This window comes from Phyllobates terribilis, unplaced genomic scaffold (genome assembly GCF_046119375.1).
Source record: "Phyllobates terribilis strain yellow unplaced genomic scaffold, ASM4611937v1 Scaffold_2__4_contigs__length_985480577, whole genome shotgun sequence".
NCBI lineage: Eukaryota > Metazoa > Chordata > Amphibia > Anura > Dendrobatidae > Phyllobates > Phyllobates terribilis.
Genome location: NW_027362762.1, coordinates 128,830,690 through 128,849,237, shown reverse-complemented (window position 1 = coordinate 128,849,237; position 18,548 = coordinate 128,830,690).

The window sequence follows — 18,548 nt, the reverse complement described above, 5'->3', positions numbered from 1 at the left end:
CCAACCCGAGAAACTGTCTCACCTCTTTGATGTTCGAGGGGCTTGGCCAGCTCTTGATTGCCGTGACCTTGTCAGGGTCGGGGGCTACTCCTTCCGCGCTTACCACATGCCCTAGGTACTGGACCTTCGGTTTCAGCAGGTGACACTTCGATGGTTTCACCTTCAGGCCGTAGCCTGCCAGGGCTTCGAACACCTCGGCCAGGTGCTTTAGATGGTCCTCGTAGGTCTTTGAATAGACGATTACGTCGTCCAGGTAAAGGAGGACCGTCTCGAAGTTTCGGTGCCCTAGACAGCATTCCATCAGCCTCTGGAAGGTCCCTGGTGCGTTGCAGAGCCCGAAGGGCATACAGTTGAACTCACTCAGTCCCATCGGGGTGGTGAAGGCGGTCTTCTCCTTGTCAGCCTCTGCCACAGGAACCTGCCAGTACCCGCTAGTAAGGTCCAAAGTAGAAAAGAAGTTAGCTGATTTTAGTGCGGCTAAAGACTCCTCTATTCTAGGCAGCGGATATGCGTCTTTGTGGGTGATACGGTTGATTTGTCTCTAGTCCACGCACATTCTCATGGTGCCGTCTTTCTTTTTCACCAAAACCAAGGGGGCTGCCCAGGGGCTACAGCTATCTCTAATGACCCCAGCTTCTTTCATTTCTCTTAGCATGCCCTTTGCGTTCTGGTAATGTGCAGGGGGTACAGGTCGGTGTCTTTCTTTTATCGGTGGGTGGCTCCCTGTGGGGATGTGGTGTTCTATCCCTTTTACTCTGCCGAAGTCTAGCGGGTGCTTACTAAAGATTCTCTCGTACTCCTGTACCACCCGGTAGACTCCTTGCTTTTGGTGCAGGGGAGTGGAGTCAGCACCCACATGGAGTTTCTGGCACCAGTCCTCCTTTTGTTTCTGGGGGCCATTACCCTCCGCCTGTGGAGATGGAGGTAAGGGTTCCACGGCCCTGATAGCTTTGTGTTCCACGACAAACAGTTTGGCGAGTGTAGCGTACCTGGGTAAGTGTACTTCCCTCTCCCCAATGTTGAGGATGCGGACGGGCACCCTCCCATGACGGACATCAACCACCCCCCGTGCTGTCAAAATGGTGGGCCTGCTGTCTGAGTACACGGGTTCTACCATGGCTTGGTAGTCTCTACCTCTCAACCCGATTGCAGTCCGACACCAGATCATCATTTCACTTTTGGGAGGCATGGAAATGGGGAATGGGTCACTCAGTCTTATGCTACCGATCTCACCACCAGACATTTCTACCTGCTGCCGTCTCATCAGGGCTTTTATCTCCTTGTTGAGGACTCTCTGTTGGCTGGAACTAGCATTCACCGCCACCTGTTGTAGAATTACAATTACCTCTGAAAGACAATTTTCAATTACATTAGTACCCACAGTTATTTTAGGGTGACTTTCACGACGGTCAGTGTCCACGATAATCACTCCCTGTGCCGGTAGTTCAACTTTACCAATCTTAATGGTCATCTCCTTGAACCCCATCTGCGGCACGGGTAAGCCATTACTGGCGATGATGCTCAAGTTACTGTCTGGATACCGTGTGATATCAGCATCAGTCCAATACTGCTTAAAAAGTACATAAGGGATAGTGGTTACTTGCGACCCAGTATCCAGCAAGGCGCTCATGGGGATACCGTCCAGCACCACGGGTAAAACCGGGCGCCTCTCAAAGTACTTATCACGCCAATTATAAGGGCCTGGTGATCTTATGCCTGGGGGTTGGCCCTCTGCCCCAGGTTGGACCCGTTTAAATTACAGTACCTGGAAATGTGTCCGGGCTGGTTGCATCGACGGCAAATGGGCTGTCCATCCTCTGCGTAGCGGTCTGTGGGCCTCCCTCGGAACGACGGGATCCTCCTCTGTCGACGCCACGGGACATCCTCCGGACTTGAAGCCGACTCGATGGGTCTTGACGGGTCCACTTGCAAAGCTCGGACGGTCCTGGTCAACGCCGCGACGCTCCTGGTCAGCTCCTGGACTTGGTGGTGCAGATATTTCGACGGGGCTTGGTTCAGGGCCTGTCCATCAGCCCCCACGGGGTCGATAGAGGAGGGCGCCGCCTCCTGGTGGTAGGTGAGAGCAGGGCGCCGGGGGTTTATAGCGCCACTGGTTGCGGGTTCACGGAGCACCCTTATGGCCCTGTCCTTAAATTGGGCAAAGGTCAGGTCGGGGTTCTGAAAGAACATGAGGCGCAGTTGGGCCCTGTGGGCGCTAGACAGCAGACCTTCTATGAATTGTTCTGTTAGCAGCTTATCCGTTTCCTGCACACTGCCATGGTCAGTTTGTTGAATAGCCCTCAAGGCTTCCTGCAGATTTAGGGCATAGTCTCTGATGCTGTCCTGTGTCCGCTGCTTACATCCATAGAACCTCATTTTAATCTCAGCGGAGGTACGTGTGTCAAAGGTACCCCGCAGCCGGGCCAGAATACCCTTCACAGTCCTTTTCTCATCAGTGGGCCATGATTTTACCTCCCTTTGGGCTGCGCCAGTTAACTGCCCTGTTAGTATGCTGACCTTCTGTTCCTCTGTCAGGGGGTAGACTTGGAACAAACTGTACAGCCTTTCCTTAAAGTCAGTTAGGGCATGGGGCTCCCCTGAGTACTTGGGCAGCCAGGCTGCTCCAGGGAGGTAGGGCAGGGAAAAGGGCATCACCGCTGCTGCAGCTGCGTTGGTGGTAGTGGGCACCTCTGTGTCCGACATCTTCCTCCCCCCTAGTTAAGCGTGGCCTACCTTCCGACGATCCTCTTCTGTAGGCCGCGGCTCCGCTGCTGCTGCTCTGGACGAGGACCTTGCGTCGCGTCCTGATGACGTCAGCGTCGCTCTCTCTCCCTTCCAGGACCTTGCGCAGCGTCGGTGCGTGGGGCAGAGCTTCGGATCTCACACGGCTTGGACGTCCACGCCCCTCTTCTTCCCGCGCGGCGTCCTGAAGATGGCGTCCGATGGCGGGAAAACGGCTGAAGATGGCGGGAACCGATGGAAGATGGCGGGAGACGGCTGGAAATGGCGGGAAATAGCTCCAGATGGCGGGAAAACTCTTTTCAGGTAAGTGCAAAGTCTCTTTCAGGCACGCAATACCCGTTTGTGGCGGGTTGGATGCAATCCTGCCGACTACGCCAAAGCTGACTCCGGGCAATAGGGGGAACGATGGGAGTAGTAGTGGCAACCCGGTTCCGTGGCTCAGGGTGGTCAGGCCAGTGGTAGTCCGTTATGTGCTGATGTTTATGTCCCACTACGCCACCCGTGGATTGCGGCTATTAGGAACCGCCGCTGCATGCAGACCGCTGGGGCTGATGAGGTGTGCAGCTAGGGTAGTGTGACTTCCCACGGGAAGAGTGCGGCCCCAGGGCAGTATAATGGATGTTGGGAGTGATGGTAGCGAGAGTCCCAGTGCTGATAGTGCTGGAGGAGCAAGGAGCACACAGACAACAGGTTGCAGTCCAGGGTCTTTACTAGAACAGGTAAATTGACCCACAAACAGTCCCGGCTAGGAGGGGACCTGGATGTCTGAGAGCAACGGGGAAATTGGCCCTGGTCAGGGTGAGGGTGTAGGCCTACCGTGCTTTCTGTGCTCCTTCTGGCTATCTCCTCCTTATAGGGTAACAGCCCACGTTTCCGAGCTTTCCGTGTATTCTCGCCTGTATGACCTGCGACGTGGGTTCCTTTCTGCTCCCAGCCTTGTACGGCTTTGCTGGTCCCTTCTGTTGTGGCAGGCCCTCCAGGCTTCTTAGGCCAAGGAATATACAGTCCCTTGTGAACTGGTTATCTGCTGGAGGATGTAGAATCCTCCCAGCCTCAGACACCAAAGTCTGGTAAAGTAAGTCTTTTATCTGCCAAGACAGGCTTGCTTCGCCTCTTGTCTCTGGCTTGTGGCTCTCCTCCTGCCACACTTCCTCTTAGGTGCAATACAAAACTGTCTGTCCCTGCTCTGCTCTGGGACAAGTCTCAGTCCTGAGACAGGCCTTCAAGTTCTCCCTAACTCTGCCCCCAGTACCAGCTTTTATAGGGGCAGCCAGCTCCCCCTACTGGCCTGAGACAGGAGACATTGCATGCTAATGTTCCCCTGACTAGAGAACTTCCCCCTTGCTCTCAGACACAGCTTTAATTACACTTGTGGCATCCAGGCCAGGGTGACACACTTACACTCTACAGGAGAGAGAGAGGATTCCGCTGACCGTAAGAGCTTACACCCTACAGGCGAGAGAGATTTACCCCGTGACTCTGGAGATGGAAAACGACTCTGCCAGACAAACTATGCTCCACTGGGAACTGCTGATCTGTGATGGCCCCGATACTGACAACCATTGTATAAGGTATGATAACGTCATAACTGCTGGGTGTTATGGGGGGTTTGAGCAGCCAGGCAAAATGACATTTGCCTGCTCTTAGATGCCTCAGCCGGTGCTGGATAAGATTTTTTTTATTTAGCGAACCACAAATCAAATCTTAAAATATTTGAAATTGCATGAAAGGGAGAATTTCAGGAAATTACTCGAGCTCCATCTGCTCATCTCTAATTACAGCACGCTCAATGTCCACAGCCCCTGGCACTGTCCTGATGACTGAACAAAGCGAATAGCTGCAGGTAAAATATAACTTCATTTTCTCCACGCAGCCAAATTTGCAATTAGGCAGTCACATATATTCTAAATGGTGTAAACCAGGGGTCCTCAAACTACGGCCCGCGGGCCACATGCGGCCCGCCGAGGACTTTTATCCGGCCCGCCGGGCTATGGGCGGAGGAGAGGGGAGCGGTGTCAGCTCCCGCCCTTCTCCCCCGCTTGCTCAGGGCCCCGGCAGGCGGATACTTACCTCTCCCCGTGCCTCTGCAGATCCGCTGTCTTCCTGCTCTGCGCTTCCTGTGACGTCTCAGGTCAGAGGGTGCGGTGACGTATTTACACCGCGCCCTCCCGAGTGCCGTCACAGGCAGCGCAGAGCGGGACGACGCCGCTGCGACGCTGGAGTCCAGACCAGAGTAGAGCAGCGGCAGCGGCAGCAAGTGAGAAGTGAGGTGAGTATTGGATTTTTTTTTTTTTTAATGTATGGAGGCATAGGTCATTATATGGGGGGGTGACATCCTGCAAGGGGTATAATATGGGGGGGTGACATCCTGCATGGGGCACGATATGGGGGGCGACATCCTGCATTGGGCATGATATGGGGGGGTGACATGCTGCATGTGGCATTATATGGGGGGGTGACATGCTGCATGTGGCATTATATGGGGGGTGACATGCTGCATGGGGCATTATATGGGGGGGTGACATGCTGCATTGGGCATTATATGGGGGGGTGACATGCTGCATGGGGCATTATATGGGGGGTGACATGTTGCATGGGGCATTATATGGGGGGGTGACATGCTGCATGGTGCATTATATGGGGGGGTGACATGCTGCATGGGGCATAATATGGGGGGGTGACATGCTGCATGGGGCATAATATGGGGGGGTGACATGCTGCATGGGGCATTATATGGGGGGTGGCATCCAGCATGGGGCATTATAAGGGGGGAACAGCCTGCATGGGGCATTATAAGGGGTGGAACAGCCTGCATATGGCCATATAAGGGGGAAACAGCCTGCCTATTGGGAACATTTACCTGCCCATTGAGGACCTATGCTGCCTATTGGGGATATTTACCTGCCTATTGGGGATATTTACCTGCCTATTGGGGACATTTACCTGCCTATTGGGGACCTATGCTGCCTATTGGGTACATTTACCTGCCTATTGGGGACCTATGCTGCCTATTGGGGATATTTACCTGCCTATTGGGGACATTTACCTGCCTATTGGGGATATTTACCTGCCTATTGAGGACCGATGCTGCCTATTGGGGACATTTACCTGCCTATTGAGGACCTATGCTGCCTATTGGGTACAGTTACCTACCTATTGAAATACCGGTTGATTTAACTTTACTTGTTCTTCATTTTAAATATTGTATTTGTTCCTGTATTGTTTTTTTTTACTACAAAATAAGATATGTGCAGTGTGCATAGTAATTTGTTCATAGTTTTTTTAAAAAACTATATTCTGGCCCTCCAATGGTCTGAGGGACAGTAAACTGGCCCCCTGTTTAAAAAATTTGAGGACCCCTGGTGTAAACTGTCAGATTAGCAATATTACTACAGATAAATATTTAATGATTTACTTCTTTAACCGCTTCGCGACGCCCCACTGTATATAAACGTCGGCGCTGCCTGGGCTCCGTGCAGCGCCGACGTTTAAAAACGGTGGGTGGTCCCGCAGCATTCAGGACCCCCAGGGTCCTGCAAGTGCTGCGGTACCAGTTCAGAGCGATAGCTCTGACATGTGGCATCATGGGGACCTGATTGGATCAGGTCCCCATGATGTTAACCTGTTCCTATCGTCTAGATGCCGCGATCCATAGCTATCGCGGCACTTAAAAGATAATGACAGCCGGTGGTCGGCGATCGGGACCCCCCCACATACCTTAGTAGCGGCGGGGATCCCGGTGCTGTGACCTCTGACATCATCGAGACCTGTTTGGCTCAGGTCTCAATGATGTCAGCGTCACACCAGCCAATCAGAGAGATCACTAGGGAAGTTTGTTTTAGCAACAAACTTTCCCGGGCGATCTGGCTGATAAATACACTGTTTCTCCTCCGATCTCAGTGATAGAGCAGAGGAGAAACAGTGTGACAAGAGCTGTCAGCCTTGCCACAGTAAAAGTGAAAAAAATAAAATAAAAAAGAAAGTAAGAGTTAGGGTTAGTCAGTCCTGTCAGATCAGTCAGTCAGTCAGTCAGTCCTGTCAGATCAGTCAGTCAGTCAGTCCTGTCAGATCAGTCAATCCTGTCAGTCAGTCAGTCCTGTCAGATCAGTCAGTCCTGTCAGTCAGTCAGTCCTGTCAGATCAGTCAGTCCTGTCAGTCAGTCCTGTCAGTCAGTCCTGTCAGTCCTGTCAGATCAGTCAGTCCTGTCAGATCTGTCAGTCAGTCAATCCTGTCAGATCAGTCAGTCAGTCAGTCCTGTCAGATCAGTCAGTCAGTCAGTCCTGTCAGATCAGTCAGTCCTGTCAGTCAGTCAGTCCTGTCAGATCAGTCAGTCCTGTCAGTCAGCCAGTCCTGTCAGATCAGTCAGTCCTGTCAGTCAGTCAGTCCTGTCAGTCAGTCCTGTCAGCCCTGTCAGATCAGTCAGTCAGTCCTGTCAGATCAGTCTGTCAGTCAGTCAGTCCTGTCAGATCAGTCAGTCCTGTCAGTCAGTCAGTCCTGTCAGTCAATCCTGTCAGTCAGTCCTGTCAGTCAGTCAGTCCTGTCAGATCAGTCCAGTCAGTCCTGTCAGATCAGTCCAGTCCGGTCAGTCCAGTCCGGTCAGTCCAGTCCAGTCCCGTCCGTTCAGTCTGGTCCGTTCAGTCCAGTCAAAAAATATAAAAATAAAATGGCCCGTCAGACTTATACGGCAGAGGAGGTGTATGCCCTGCTATGTTCTGACACTGATGACAGTGCAATCTCAGATGGAGATGTGGATTTTGAGGGCTTTAGTAGCGGCGACACTGAGAGCTCAGAAATGAGCAGTGATTCTGGTCCATCCTCAAGCCCAAGGACCAGTACAGCAATAGGGGCAAATAACGCTACTGGAGAAACGTCTCCAAATCAGGGAACACTGCCCAGTACAAGCGCTGTCCCTGCTACCAGTGAATTGGCGCACGCCAGTGTACAAGGGGCTTTGCCACATGATATAGCATTTCCCAGATGGGAGGCTTCGGATTCGGCTGCTCCATTCAGCCCTGATTTCAACGCCACTCCTGGTATAAATGTGGAGGTGGATGATTTTGGACCAATTCATTTTTTTAATTTGTTTTTTTACAGACAGCTTGCTAGAGCATATTGTCGTGCAAACAAATTTATATGCGTCCCAATTCATAAGCCAGAATCCCCGAGCTTACTATGCTAGGGCAAATTTATGGGCACCAACTAATGTCCCGGAAATAAAAAATTTTTTAGGACTTACATTTGCCATGGGGCTTGTTAAAAAACCGAGCATTCGATCCTACTGGTCCAACCACCCTGTTCAAGCCACCCCTATGTTTTCAGTTGTTCTTACTAGGACCCGTTATGAAATGCTCATGCGGTTTTGGCATTTTAACGACAATAGTCAATGCCTGCCCAGAAATGCCCCAGAACATGACAGGTTATATAAAATTAGACCCATCATTGAAAATTTGTCAGAAAAATTCTTAAGGCTCTACACCCCAACACAAAATATTTCTATAGATGAGTCCCTTGTAAAATTCAAAGGAAGACTGCACCTCAAACAATTTATCCCATCTAAAAGGGCAAGGTTTGGAATAAAGATCTATAAAATGTGCGAAAGTTCAACCGGATACACATCCGCTTTCCGCATATATGAGGGGAAAGATAGCCAACTAAACCCACCAGGATGCCCTACTTATCTGGGGACATCTGGAAAAATTGTTTGGGAAAAAAGGCTACAATCTGTACGTGGACAATTATTACACCAGTATACCCCTATTTAAAAGTCTGGTTGAACACAACATCAGGGCTTGTGGGACCATCCGTAAAAACCGTCAGGGGTTTCCACAACCATTGGTCAACCAAAAGTTTCAAAAGGGGCAGTCAGGGTCTGTACGCAACGGAGAGCTGCTTGCCCTGAAATATAGGGATAACAGGGATATTTTTGTCCTCAGCTCGATCCACACAGATGCCACAAGGGCCTCTGTAGAACTAGGATCCACCACTCCGAAGCAAAAACCTGTGTTAGTCATTGACTACAACAAACACTTGGGGGGTGTGGACCTTGCAGACCAGGTTCTACAGCCATACCAGGTATCAAGAAAGTCATATACCTGGTATAAAAAGTTGGTTATTTATTTGTTTCAGGTGGCCACATACAATTCTTTTGTGTTGTACAAAAAAGCAGGAAATTCAGATCCTTTTCTTGACTATCAAGAAAAGGTAATTGAAAATCTTGTTTTTCAAAGTGTTAGCCCCGCTCATCCATTAGAATCTGAGGATGTGAAAAGACTCACTGAGCGACATTTTATTGTACTTATTCCAGCAACGAAAATGAGAAGGAACCCCCAGAAAAGATGTCGTATATGTACTAAGAGAGGAATGAGGCGTGATACCCGCTAATATTGCCCACAATGCCCATCATTGCCAACCTTATGCGTCACTGACTGCTTTAAAATCTTCCACACAGAACCACGTTTTTAAACTGTAAAAATGTATCCCAATTTGTCATTCAAACATTTGGTTCATTTAGTGAATGATACATTCGAGTAGAGCTCACTTAATTTCCAGGGGGGGGGGGGGTGTTTCTCCAGAATCTAAACCTTCCATTGCGTGCTTGTTTCTGGAAATCATCCATTGAGTTAAAATGGTCACTAAACCCATAGATGAATATCCAGAGGGGTGTCATTTCCAAAATGGGGTCACTTCAGGGGGGATTCTTTAGTTCTGGTACTTAGCGCCTCTGAAAAGTGCCAGAACAGCAGAATCCCCCCTGAAGTGACCCCATTTTGGAAATGACACCTCTCTGGGAATTCATCTATGGGTTTAGTGACCATTTACCTATCTACTTATTTTTCCACCACTAGATTAATTTATACAGAGGAGTAGATTGTAAAATTCGGTCACTTGTTGGGGCTTTCCTCTGTTTAGGCACCCCAGGGGCTCTCCAAATGCAACATGGTGTCCGCTATCGATCCCAGCCAAATTTCCATTCCAAAAGTCAAATGGCACTCCTTACCTTCCGAGCCATGCCGTGCGCCCAAACAGTGGCTTTGCACCACGTATGGGGTATCAGCGTGCTCAGGAGAAATTGCACAACACATTCTGGGGTCCATTTTTTCTGGCTGCCCTTGTGAAAATTAAAAATTTGAGGCTAAAGTAGCAGTTTTGTGTTAAAAATGTGTTTTTTTATTTTCACACTTCAACATTATAAAATTCTGTGAAGCCCCTGGGGGTTCAATGTGCTCACCACACATCTAGATAAGTTCCTTGAGGGGTCTAGTTTCCAAAATGGGGTCACTTGTTGGGGGTTTCCTCTGTTTAGGCACCTCAGGGGCTCTCCAAATGCAACATGGCATCAGCTATCGATTCCAGTGAAATTTCCATTCCAAAAGTCAAATGGCGCTCCTTACCTTCCGAGCCATGCCGTGCGCCCAAACAGTGGCTTTGCACCACATATGGGGAATCAGCATGCTCAGGAGAAATTGCACAATACATTTTGGGGTCCATTTTTTTCTGGCTGCCCTTGTGAAAATTAAAAATTTGAGGCTAAAGTAGCAGTTTTGTGTTAAAAATGTGTTTTTTTATTTTCACACTTCAACATTATAAAATTCTGTGAAGCCCCTGGGGGTTCAATGTGCTCACCACACATCTAGATAAGTTCCTTGAGGGCTCTAGTTTCCAAAATGGGGTCACTTGTTAGGGGTTTCCTCTGTTTAGGCACCTCAGGGGCTCTCCAAATGCAACATGGCGTCCGCTATCGATTCCAGTGAAATTTCCATTCCAAAAGTCAAATGGCGCTCCTTACCTTCCGAGCCATGCCGTGCGCCCAAACAGTGGCTTTGCACCACATTTGGGGTATCAGCGTGCTCAGGAGAAATTTCACAACACATTTTAGGGTCCATTTTTTCTGGCTGCCCTTGTGAAAATTAAAAATTTGAGGCTAAAGTAGCAGTTTTGTGTTAAAAATGTGTTTTTTTATTTTCACACTTCAACATTATAAAATTCTGTGAAGCCCCTGGAGGTTCAATGTGCTCACCACACATCTAGATAAGTTCCTTGAGGGGTCTAGTTTCCAAAATGGGGTCACATGTTGGGGGTTTCCTCTGTTTAGGCACCTCAGGGGCTCTCCAAATGCAACATGGCGTCCGCTATCGATTCCAGTCAAATTTCCATTCCAAAAGTCAAATGGCGCTCCTTACCTTCTGAGCCATGCCGTGCGCCCAAGCAGTGGCTTTGCACTACATATGGGGTATCAGCGTGCTCAGGAGAAATTGCACAACACATTTTGGGGTCCATTTTTTCTGGCTGCCCTTGTGAAAATTAAAAATTTGAGGCTGAAGTAGCAGTTTTGTGTTAAAAATTTGTTTTTTTATTTTCACACTTCAACATTATAAAATTCTGTGAAGCCCCTGGGGGTTCAATGTGCTCACCACACATCTAGATAAGTTCCTTGAGGGGTCTAGTTTCCAAAATGGGGTCACTTGTTGGGGGTTTCCTCTGTTTAGGCACCTCAGGGGCTCTCCAAATGCAACATGGCGTCCGCTATCGATTCCAGTCAAATTTCCATTCCAAAAGTCAAATGGCGCTCCTTACCTTCCGAGCCATGCCGTGCGCCCAAACAGTGGCTTTGCACCACATATGGGGTATCAGAATGCTCAGGAGAAATTGCACAACACATTTTGGGGTCCATTTTTTCTGGCTGCCCTTGTGAAAATTAAAAATTTGAGGTTAAAGTAGCAGTTTTGTGAAAAAAAGTTAAATGTTCATTGTTTTCTTCCACATTCCAAAAATTCCTGTGAAGCACCTGAAGGGTTAATAAACTTCTTGAATGTGGTTTTGAGCACCTTTAGGGGTGCAGTTTTTAGAATGGTATCACTTTTGGGTATTTTCTGTTATAAAGGCCCCTCAAAGTCACTTCAAATAAGATGTGGTCCCTAAAAAAATGTTTTTGCAAATTTTGTTGTAAAAATGAGAAATCGCTGGTCAAATTTTAACCCTTATAGCTTCCTAACCAAAAAAAATTTGGGTCCAAAATTGTGCTGATGTGAAGTAGACATGTGGGAAATGTTATTTATTAACTATTTTGTGTGATATATCGCTCTGATTTAAGGGCATGAAAATTCAAAGTTTGAAAATTGCAAAATTTTCTAAATTTTCTCCAAATTTCCGATTTTTTCACAAATAAACACAAGTGATATCGAAGAAATTTTACCACTATCATGAAGTACAATATGTCACGAAAAAACAATCTCAGAATCAGGGGAATCCGTTGAAGCGTTCCAGAGTAATTACCTCATAAAGTGGCAGTGGTCAGAATTGAAAAAATTGGCCCGGTCACGAAAGCAAAAACAGGCTCTGGTGCGAAGTGGTTAACAACAGTTTCCCTTTAAACAGTTGTGAGTATACACCTCCAAAAATCCTGAGTGTCATAATCAATTACTTTGCCTAAATTACAATATTAAAAAGAATTACCGTAATAGAATAATAGTAAAACCATCATAAAGTAAAGGTTTCATTTTTTTTGCATGCCTGTGGTTGTTAGACATGGTGACTTCAGATTATCTGGTGTGATATTTTTCCATTGCATAGTGCGTGATCACCAGGGAGGGGAACCAGAGCTTTATTCCATGTGCTTGTTTATACAGATGTTTTCTCAGTTTCCGGGACTGCCATCAGCTGCCAAAAATGGGTTTCTCTATAACTGGTGTTCTTTCTATCATGACATTGCAACCTATGTTTATTTCAAGCCAAGCATAAACCTACTCTGACTACCTGTCTGTCATATAAATTCCAACACAGTAAAACTTGTAGATTAGTATTAGCTGAACGTAGCCATTTTCTAATCGATGTTTCTGCAGATCTGTTAATAGTTTGCATCTTCCAAATATTTATATGACATTTTCCAGTTGGTTGTCTGTTTATTGCAGTTTTTGGTGTATATACCTTTACACTTTACAAAGGGTGGTGAAGAATGATGGACACAGATCACTAGTAGATCAATCTGTCCCCATACAGTACCATGCTATCAGCAGCATATTTGCAGTTTACACCTGGCGATGTGCTGTTGAGAACAATGATTTTTGTTCCGGCATAAACAACTCTATCAACCGATGAATTAGTAGCATTTTGCTCATTCGTTGAGCGATGGCCGACTTGTTTACACATATGTTGCCGCTTGGCCGAGGCAGTACTGCAGTGCTTCCAGCTTGCGACAGATGTGGTCATTTCGGAGATGGAGGCTGAAGAGGAGGAGGAGGAGGTGCAGGAGCTGTAGAATGTGGAGTCAACCCTGAATGACCCAGGGCCCGCAATCCTCCGAGTCGGGAGGACGTGTTCCGTCTCAAAGTCCGACTGGGTCCCGGCTTCCACTATATTAACCCAGTGTGCCGTCAACAAGATGTACCGTCCCTGCCCACAAACACTTGTCCACGTGTCCGTGGTTAGGTGGACTTTCCCAGTAACTGCGTTGTTGTGGGACACGTGATCATGTAATGCGGGGACGGCACACCAGGAGAAATAGTGGCTACTGGGGACCGAGTACCGAGGAACGGCCGCCATCAGGTTGCAGAAAGCTTCCGTCTACACAATCCTAAAAGGCAACATTTCAAGTGCAAGCATTCGCTAAATGTGGCTGCGTATTTGCGCTTGCGTTCCAAGGACTGGGGTAGGGACAACTGAATGCTGTGCTGGGACATGGAGGTACTTGCTGATGGTGCTAGTTGAGAGTGTGCAACGACAGGTGCAAGGTGGGAGGCATCTTGGCATGCGCCATGGACAGGGGATTGGTGTGCACGCACAACAGCGGAACAAGCAGTGGTGTCACCCGCACACACTGTTGCTGGACCCTGGGGTTCGGCCCACTTAGTCGGGTGGCTTTGCTGCCATGTGCCTGATCATGCTGGTGGTGGTCAGGCTGCTAGTTTTGCTACCCCTGCTGATGCTGGCCTGGCAGGTGATGCAAATGGCCTATTTGGGGTTATCTACAGAGCCTTTAAAAAATAACCAGACTCGAGAAGACCTAACAGTTGCATTGGCAACTTCCGTCGTGTTTGCGTTACGAAGAACACTTTCCCACCTTGTGTCTGCGGCCACCACGCTGCTTCTCCCTGCCTGTTGTGGTGCTATGCCTCCTCCCCCTGTGTGCTGCTGTCCTCGCTCTGTATGTCCCCCTGACAGGTTGGGTCAGTTACTATATCATCCACCACCACGTCTTCCACTTCCACACCCTGATCTTCCTCCTGACTTTCCGACTTTCTGGCAATTGTGTCTCATCATCATCATCATCCACCTCTTGTGACAGTAATTGCACTTTCCCACCGTCGCCTTTGTGTGAACGTGGCTGCTCCAATATTTGGGCATTGCTACACGCGTTCTCCTCTTGACTCGCTTGAAGCTGGCTGGGCGAGAGGCCTGAAACTACAAATGGAAAAGTGAACAGCTCTTCTTAGTGTCCAAGTGTGGGATCAGTTGTCTCCGGGCACTCGGCATGGTGGGAGGAAAGAGGATCAGGGTGAGGAATATGCGGTCCAGACTCACGGCTACTGAGACTCGACCGTATGGAAGACAGGGTGGTGGTGGTGGTGGTGGCTAAGTGACTGGAAGCATTATCCACTATCCAACCAATAACCTTATGACACTGCTCTGTGTTAAATAGTGGTGTTCTGTGGTCCCCTAGTAATTGGGACAGGAAGGTCGAGCGACAAGATGTTGGTGTTTGTTGTGGCACAATTTCAGCTTGCCCATGGCCACGTCCTTGGCCTTGGCCTCTACATGCACCATCACCATCACGTCCCTTTCCCCGTCCCTTGCCATGCACCTTGCCCATTTTTAATGCAGGACAATATTTTCCACATTCACAAGAAATGGCCGATTTTGGAACCCAGTTATATGTAATACGTCTGACAGAGAAGCACAATTTTAAATAGCAGGCCTGTAATTTGCTAATACTATTGTTCACAGACACCTAGTGTGAATAGCTTGACTGACACACTGCAACGGAATGAAAATGGAAGAAATGTCTGATTTTTGAACACTCTTATAGGTGTTATGGCTGACAGAGAACCATGGTTTTAAATAGCAGGCCTGTAATGTACTAATACTATTCTTCACAGACACCTAGTGTGAATAGCTTGACTGACACACTGCAACAGAATGGAAAAGGAGGCCAATATTTTCCACGTTCAGTTTAAATTTCTGGATTTTTATCGCTGAAATATGTAACAGATCTGGCTTTATTCTGCAGTGAGAACAAGCAAATAGATCAGAAAAATGGTGTACTCTGGATTGCTTTTTAAGCAAATAACCAAGATTAAGATAAAAAAAAAATTTCCCTGGCCCCTGATATATGGGGCTTTGTCTACAAATATGTGTAAGAACAGCAGCAGCAGAAATGTTCAACGGACTCTCTTGCACTATATGCACTGCAGTCTGCCACATACACTGCCTGCCTGCCTAATTCCTGCTATCACCACTGTTAGTTCAGATGGATATATATATATGTTGTGGAATACCTATACTAACAGGACGTTCAATGGACACTCTTGTGCTGTATCATACACTGCAGCCTGCCACATATACTGCCTGCCTGCCTAACTCCTTCTATCACCACTGAATATACAGTGGGAAAAAAAGTATTTAGTCAGCTACCAATTGTGCAAGTTCTCCCACTTAAAAAGATGAGAGAGGCCTGTAATTGACATCATAGGTAGACCTCAACTAAGAGAGACAAAATGAGAAAACAAATCCTGAAAATCACATTGTCTGATTTGGAAAGAAATTGTTTTCAAATTTTGTTGGAAAATAAGTATTTGGTCAATTACAAACAAGCAAGATTTCTGGCTCTCACAGACCTGTAACTTCTTCTTTAAGAGGCTCCTCTGTCCTCCACTCATTATCTGTAGTTCTGGCACCTGTTTGAATTTATCAGCATAAAAGACACCTGTCCGCAACCTCAAACAGTCACACTCCAAACTCCACTATGGTGAAGACCAAAGAGCTGTCAAAGGACACCAGAAACAAAATTGTAGCCCTGCACCAGGCTGGGAAGACTGAGTCTGCAATAGGCAAGCAGCGTGGTGTGAATAAATCAACTGTGGGACCAATAATTAGAAAATGGAAGACATACAAGACCACTGATCGAGACCACTCGATCTGGGGCTCCACACAAGATCTCACCCCGTGGGGTCAAAATGATCTCAAGAACGGTGAGCAAAAATCCCAGAACCACATGGGAAGACCTAGTGAATGACCTGCAGAGAGCTGGGACGAACATTAAACAGGATACCATCAGTAACACACTACGCCGCCAGGGACTCAGATCCTGCAGTGCCAGACCTGTCTACCTGCTTAAGCCATTACATGTCCGGGCCCGTGTGAAGTTTGCTAGTGAGCATTTGGATGATCCAGAAGAGTATTGGGAGAATGAAATATGAAACCGAAGTAGAACTATTTGGTAGAAACACAACTCGTCATGTTAGGAGGAGAAAGAATGCTGAGTTGCATCCAAAGAACACCATACCTACTGTGAAGCATGGGGGTGGCAACATCATTCTTTATGGCTGTTTCTCTGCCAAGGGACTGATCCGTGTGTACATGAAAGAATGAATGGGGCCATGTATCGTGAGATCTTGAGTGCAAACCTCCTTCCGTCAGCAAGGGCATTGAAGATGAAACGTGGCTGGGTCTTACAGCATGACAATGATCCCAAGCACACCACCAGGGCAGCGAAGGAGTGGCTTCGTAAGAAGAATTTCAAGGTCCTGGAGTGGACTAGCCAGTCTCCAGATCTAAACCCTATTGAAAACCTTTGGAGGGAGTTGAAAGTCCGTGTTGCCCTGCGTCAGCCCCAAAACATCACCGCTCTAGAGGAGATCTGCATGGAGGAATGGGTCAACATACCAACAACATTGTGTGCCAACCTTGTGAAGACATATAGAAAACGTTTGACCTCTGTCATTGCCAACAAAGGATATATAACAAAGAATTGAGATGAACTTTTGTAATTGACCAAATACTTATTTTCCAACAAAATTTGAAAAAAATTTCTTTCCATATCAGACAATGTGATTGTCAGGATTTGTTTTCTCATTTTGTCTCTCATAGTTGAGGTCTACCTATGATGTCAATTACAGGCGTCTCTCATCTTTTTAAGTGGGAGAAGTTGCACAATTGGTGGCTGACTAAATACTTTTTTTCCATACTGTACATACAGACATTCACACACAATATAGAAGACTTGATGTCCCCAGTCCTGTCCCTTTCCAGTAATAATATCCCCTGTCTTGACCACCATCCAGTAATAATGTCTCTCATCCTAGGCCCCTTCCTCTTATAATCATAGAATCATAGAATGTTAGAGTTGGAAGGGACCTCCAGGGTTATTGTGTCCAACCCGCTGCTCAATGCAGGATTCACTAAACTATCTCAGACAAATGTCTGTCCAGCTTCTGTTTAAAGACTTCCATTGAAGGAGAACTCACCACCTCTTATGGCAGCCTGTTCCACTCATTGATCACCCTCACTGTCAAAAAGTTTTTTCTAATATCTAATCTCTATTTTCTCCCTTTTAGTTTCATTCCATTGCTTCTCATGTTTCCATTTGCAAATGAAAATAAGGATGATCCCTCTATACTGTGACATCCCTTCAGATATTTGTAGACTGCTATAAAGTCTCCTCTTAACCTTCTTTTTTGCAAGCTAAACATTCCTTGATCCTTTAACCGTTCCTCGTAGGAGATCATTTGTAATCCGCTCACCATCCTGGTAGCTCTTCTCTGAACTTACTCCATTTTTTTATGTCTTTTTTAAAATGAGGTGCCCAGAACTGGACACAGAATTCCAGATGAGGTCTGACCAAGGAGGCATAGAGAGGAATAATTACCTCACGTGATATAGACTCTATTCTTCTCTTAATACAACCCAGAAGTGTGTTTGTCTTCTTTTGCTGCTGCATCACACTGTTGACTCATGTGTAGTCCGTGATCTATTAGTATACCCCAGTCTTTTTCACACGTGCTGTTGATTAGTTCTATTCCTCCCATCCTAGGCCATATTCTGGTATAATCTCCCCTAACGTTGGCCCCATCCTGATGTAATGTCCCCCATCCTATAATAATGTCTGCCTTCTGGGGCCCTTTCCTGGTATAATGACCCCCATCCTATAATAATATCCACCATCCTGAGCCCCATTCTGGTATAATGACCCCCATCCAGGGCCCCTTCCTTGTTTAATGACTCACATCCTAGGCCCCTTCCTTGTATAATGACCTCCATCCTGGACCCTATTCTGGTATAAAAAGTCCCATTCTGGTATAATGACCCCAATTCTGGACCCCATTGTGGTATAATAACCTCCATCCTGGACCCGATTCTGATATAATGTCCCCCATCCTTGGTCTCTTTGTAGTATCGGCGTCTCTGCCCCCTGACAGGCAGAGATGCCGTCCCTCTTACCGCCGCGCTCCCCGCCCGGCGTCCTCCGGCGCTCCTGCTTCTGCTGCTGCCGGCGCGAGCAGCTTCCCGGGCACTGTGCTTAGGGCACGTGTGGCCGCGCTCCCTCCCTCTTAAAGGGGCCACGCGCGCCATCCTAAGGAGTCCCCGGTCAATGACCGGAGGACCTCTCATATATAAGGCACCTCCTCCAAAATGGAGATGCCGTGCAAGGTTGTAGCTTTGTGTGTTAAACTCTGCTTCAGCCCTCAGGTCCCACTGCTAGCCTGACTACCAGTCCAGCCCGCCAGCCTGACTACCAGTCCAGCCTGCCAGCCTACCAGCCTTGTCCGCCAGCTTGTCTACTCTCCAGCCCGACAGTCTGTCTACAGTCCAGT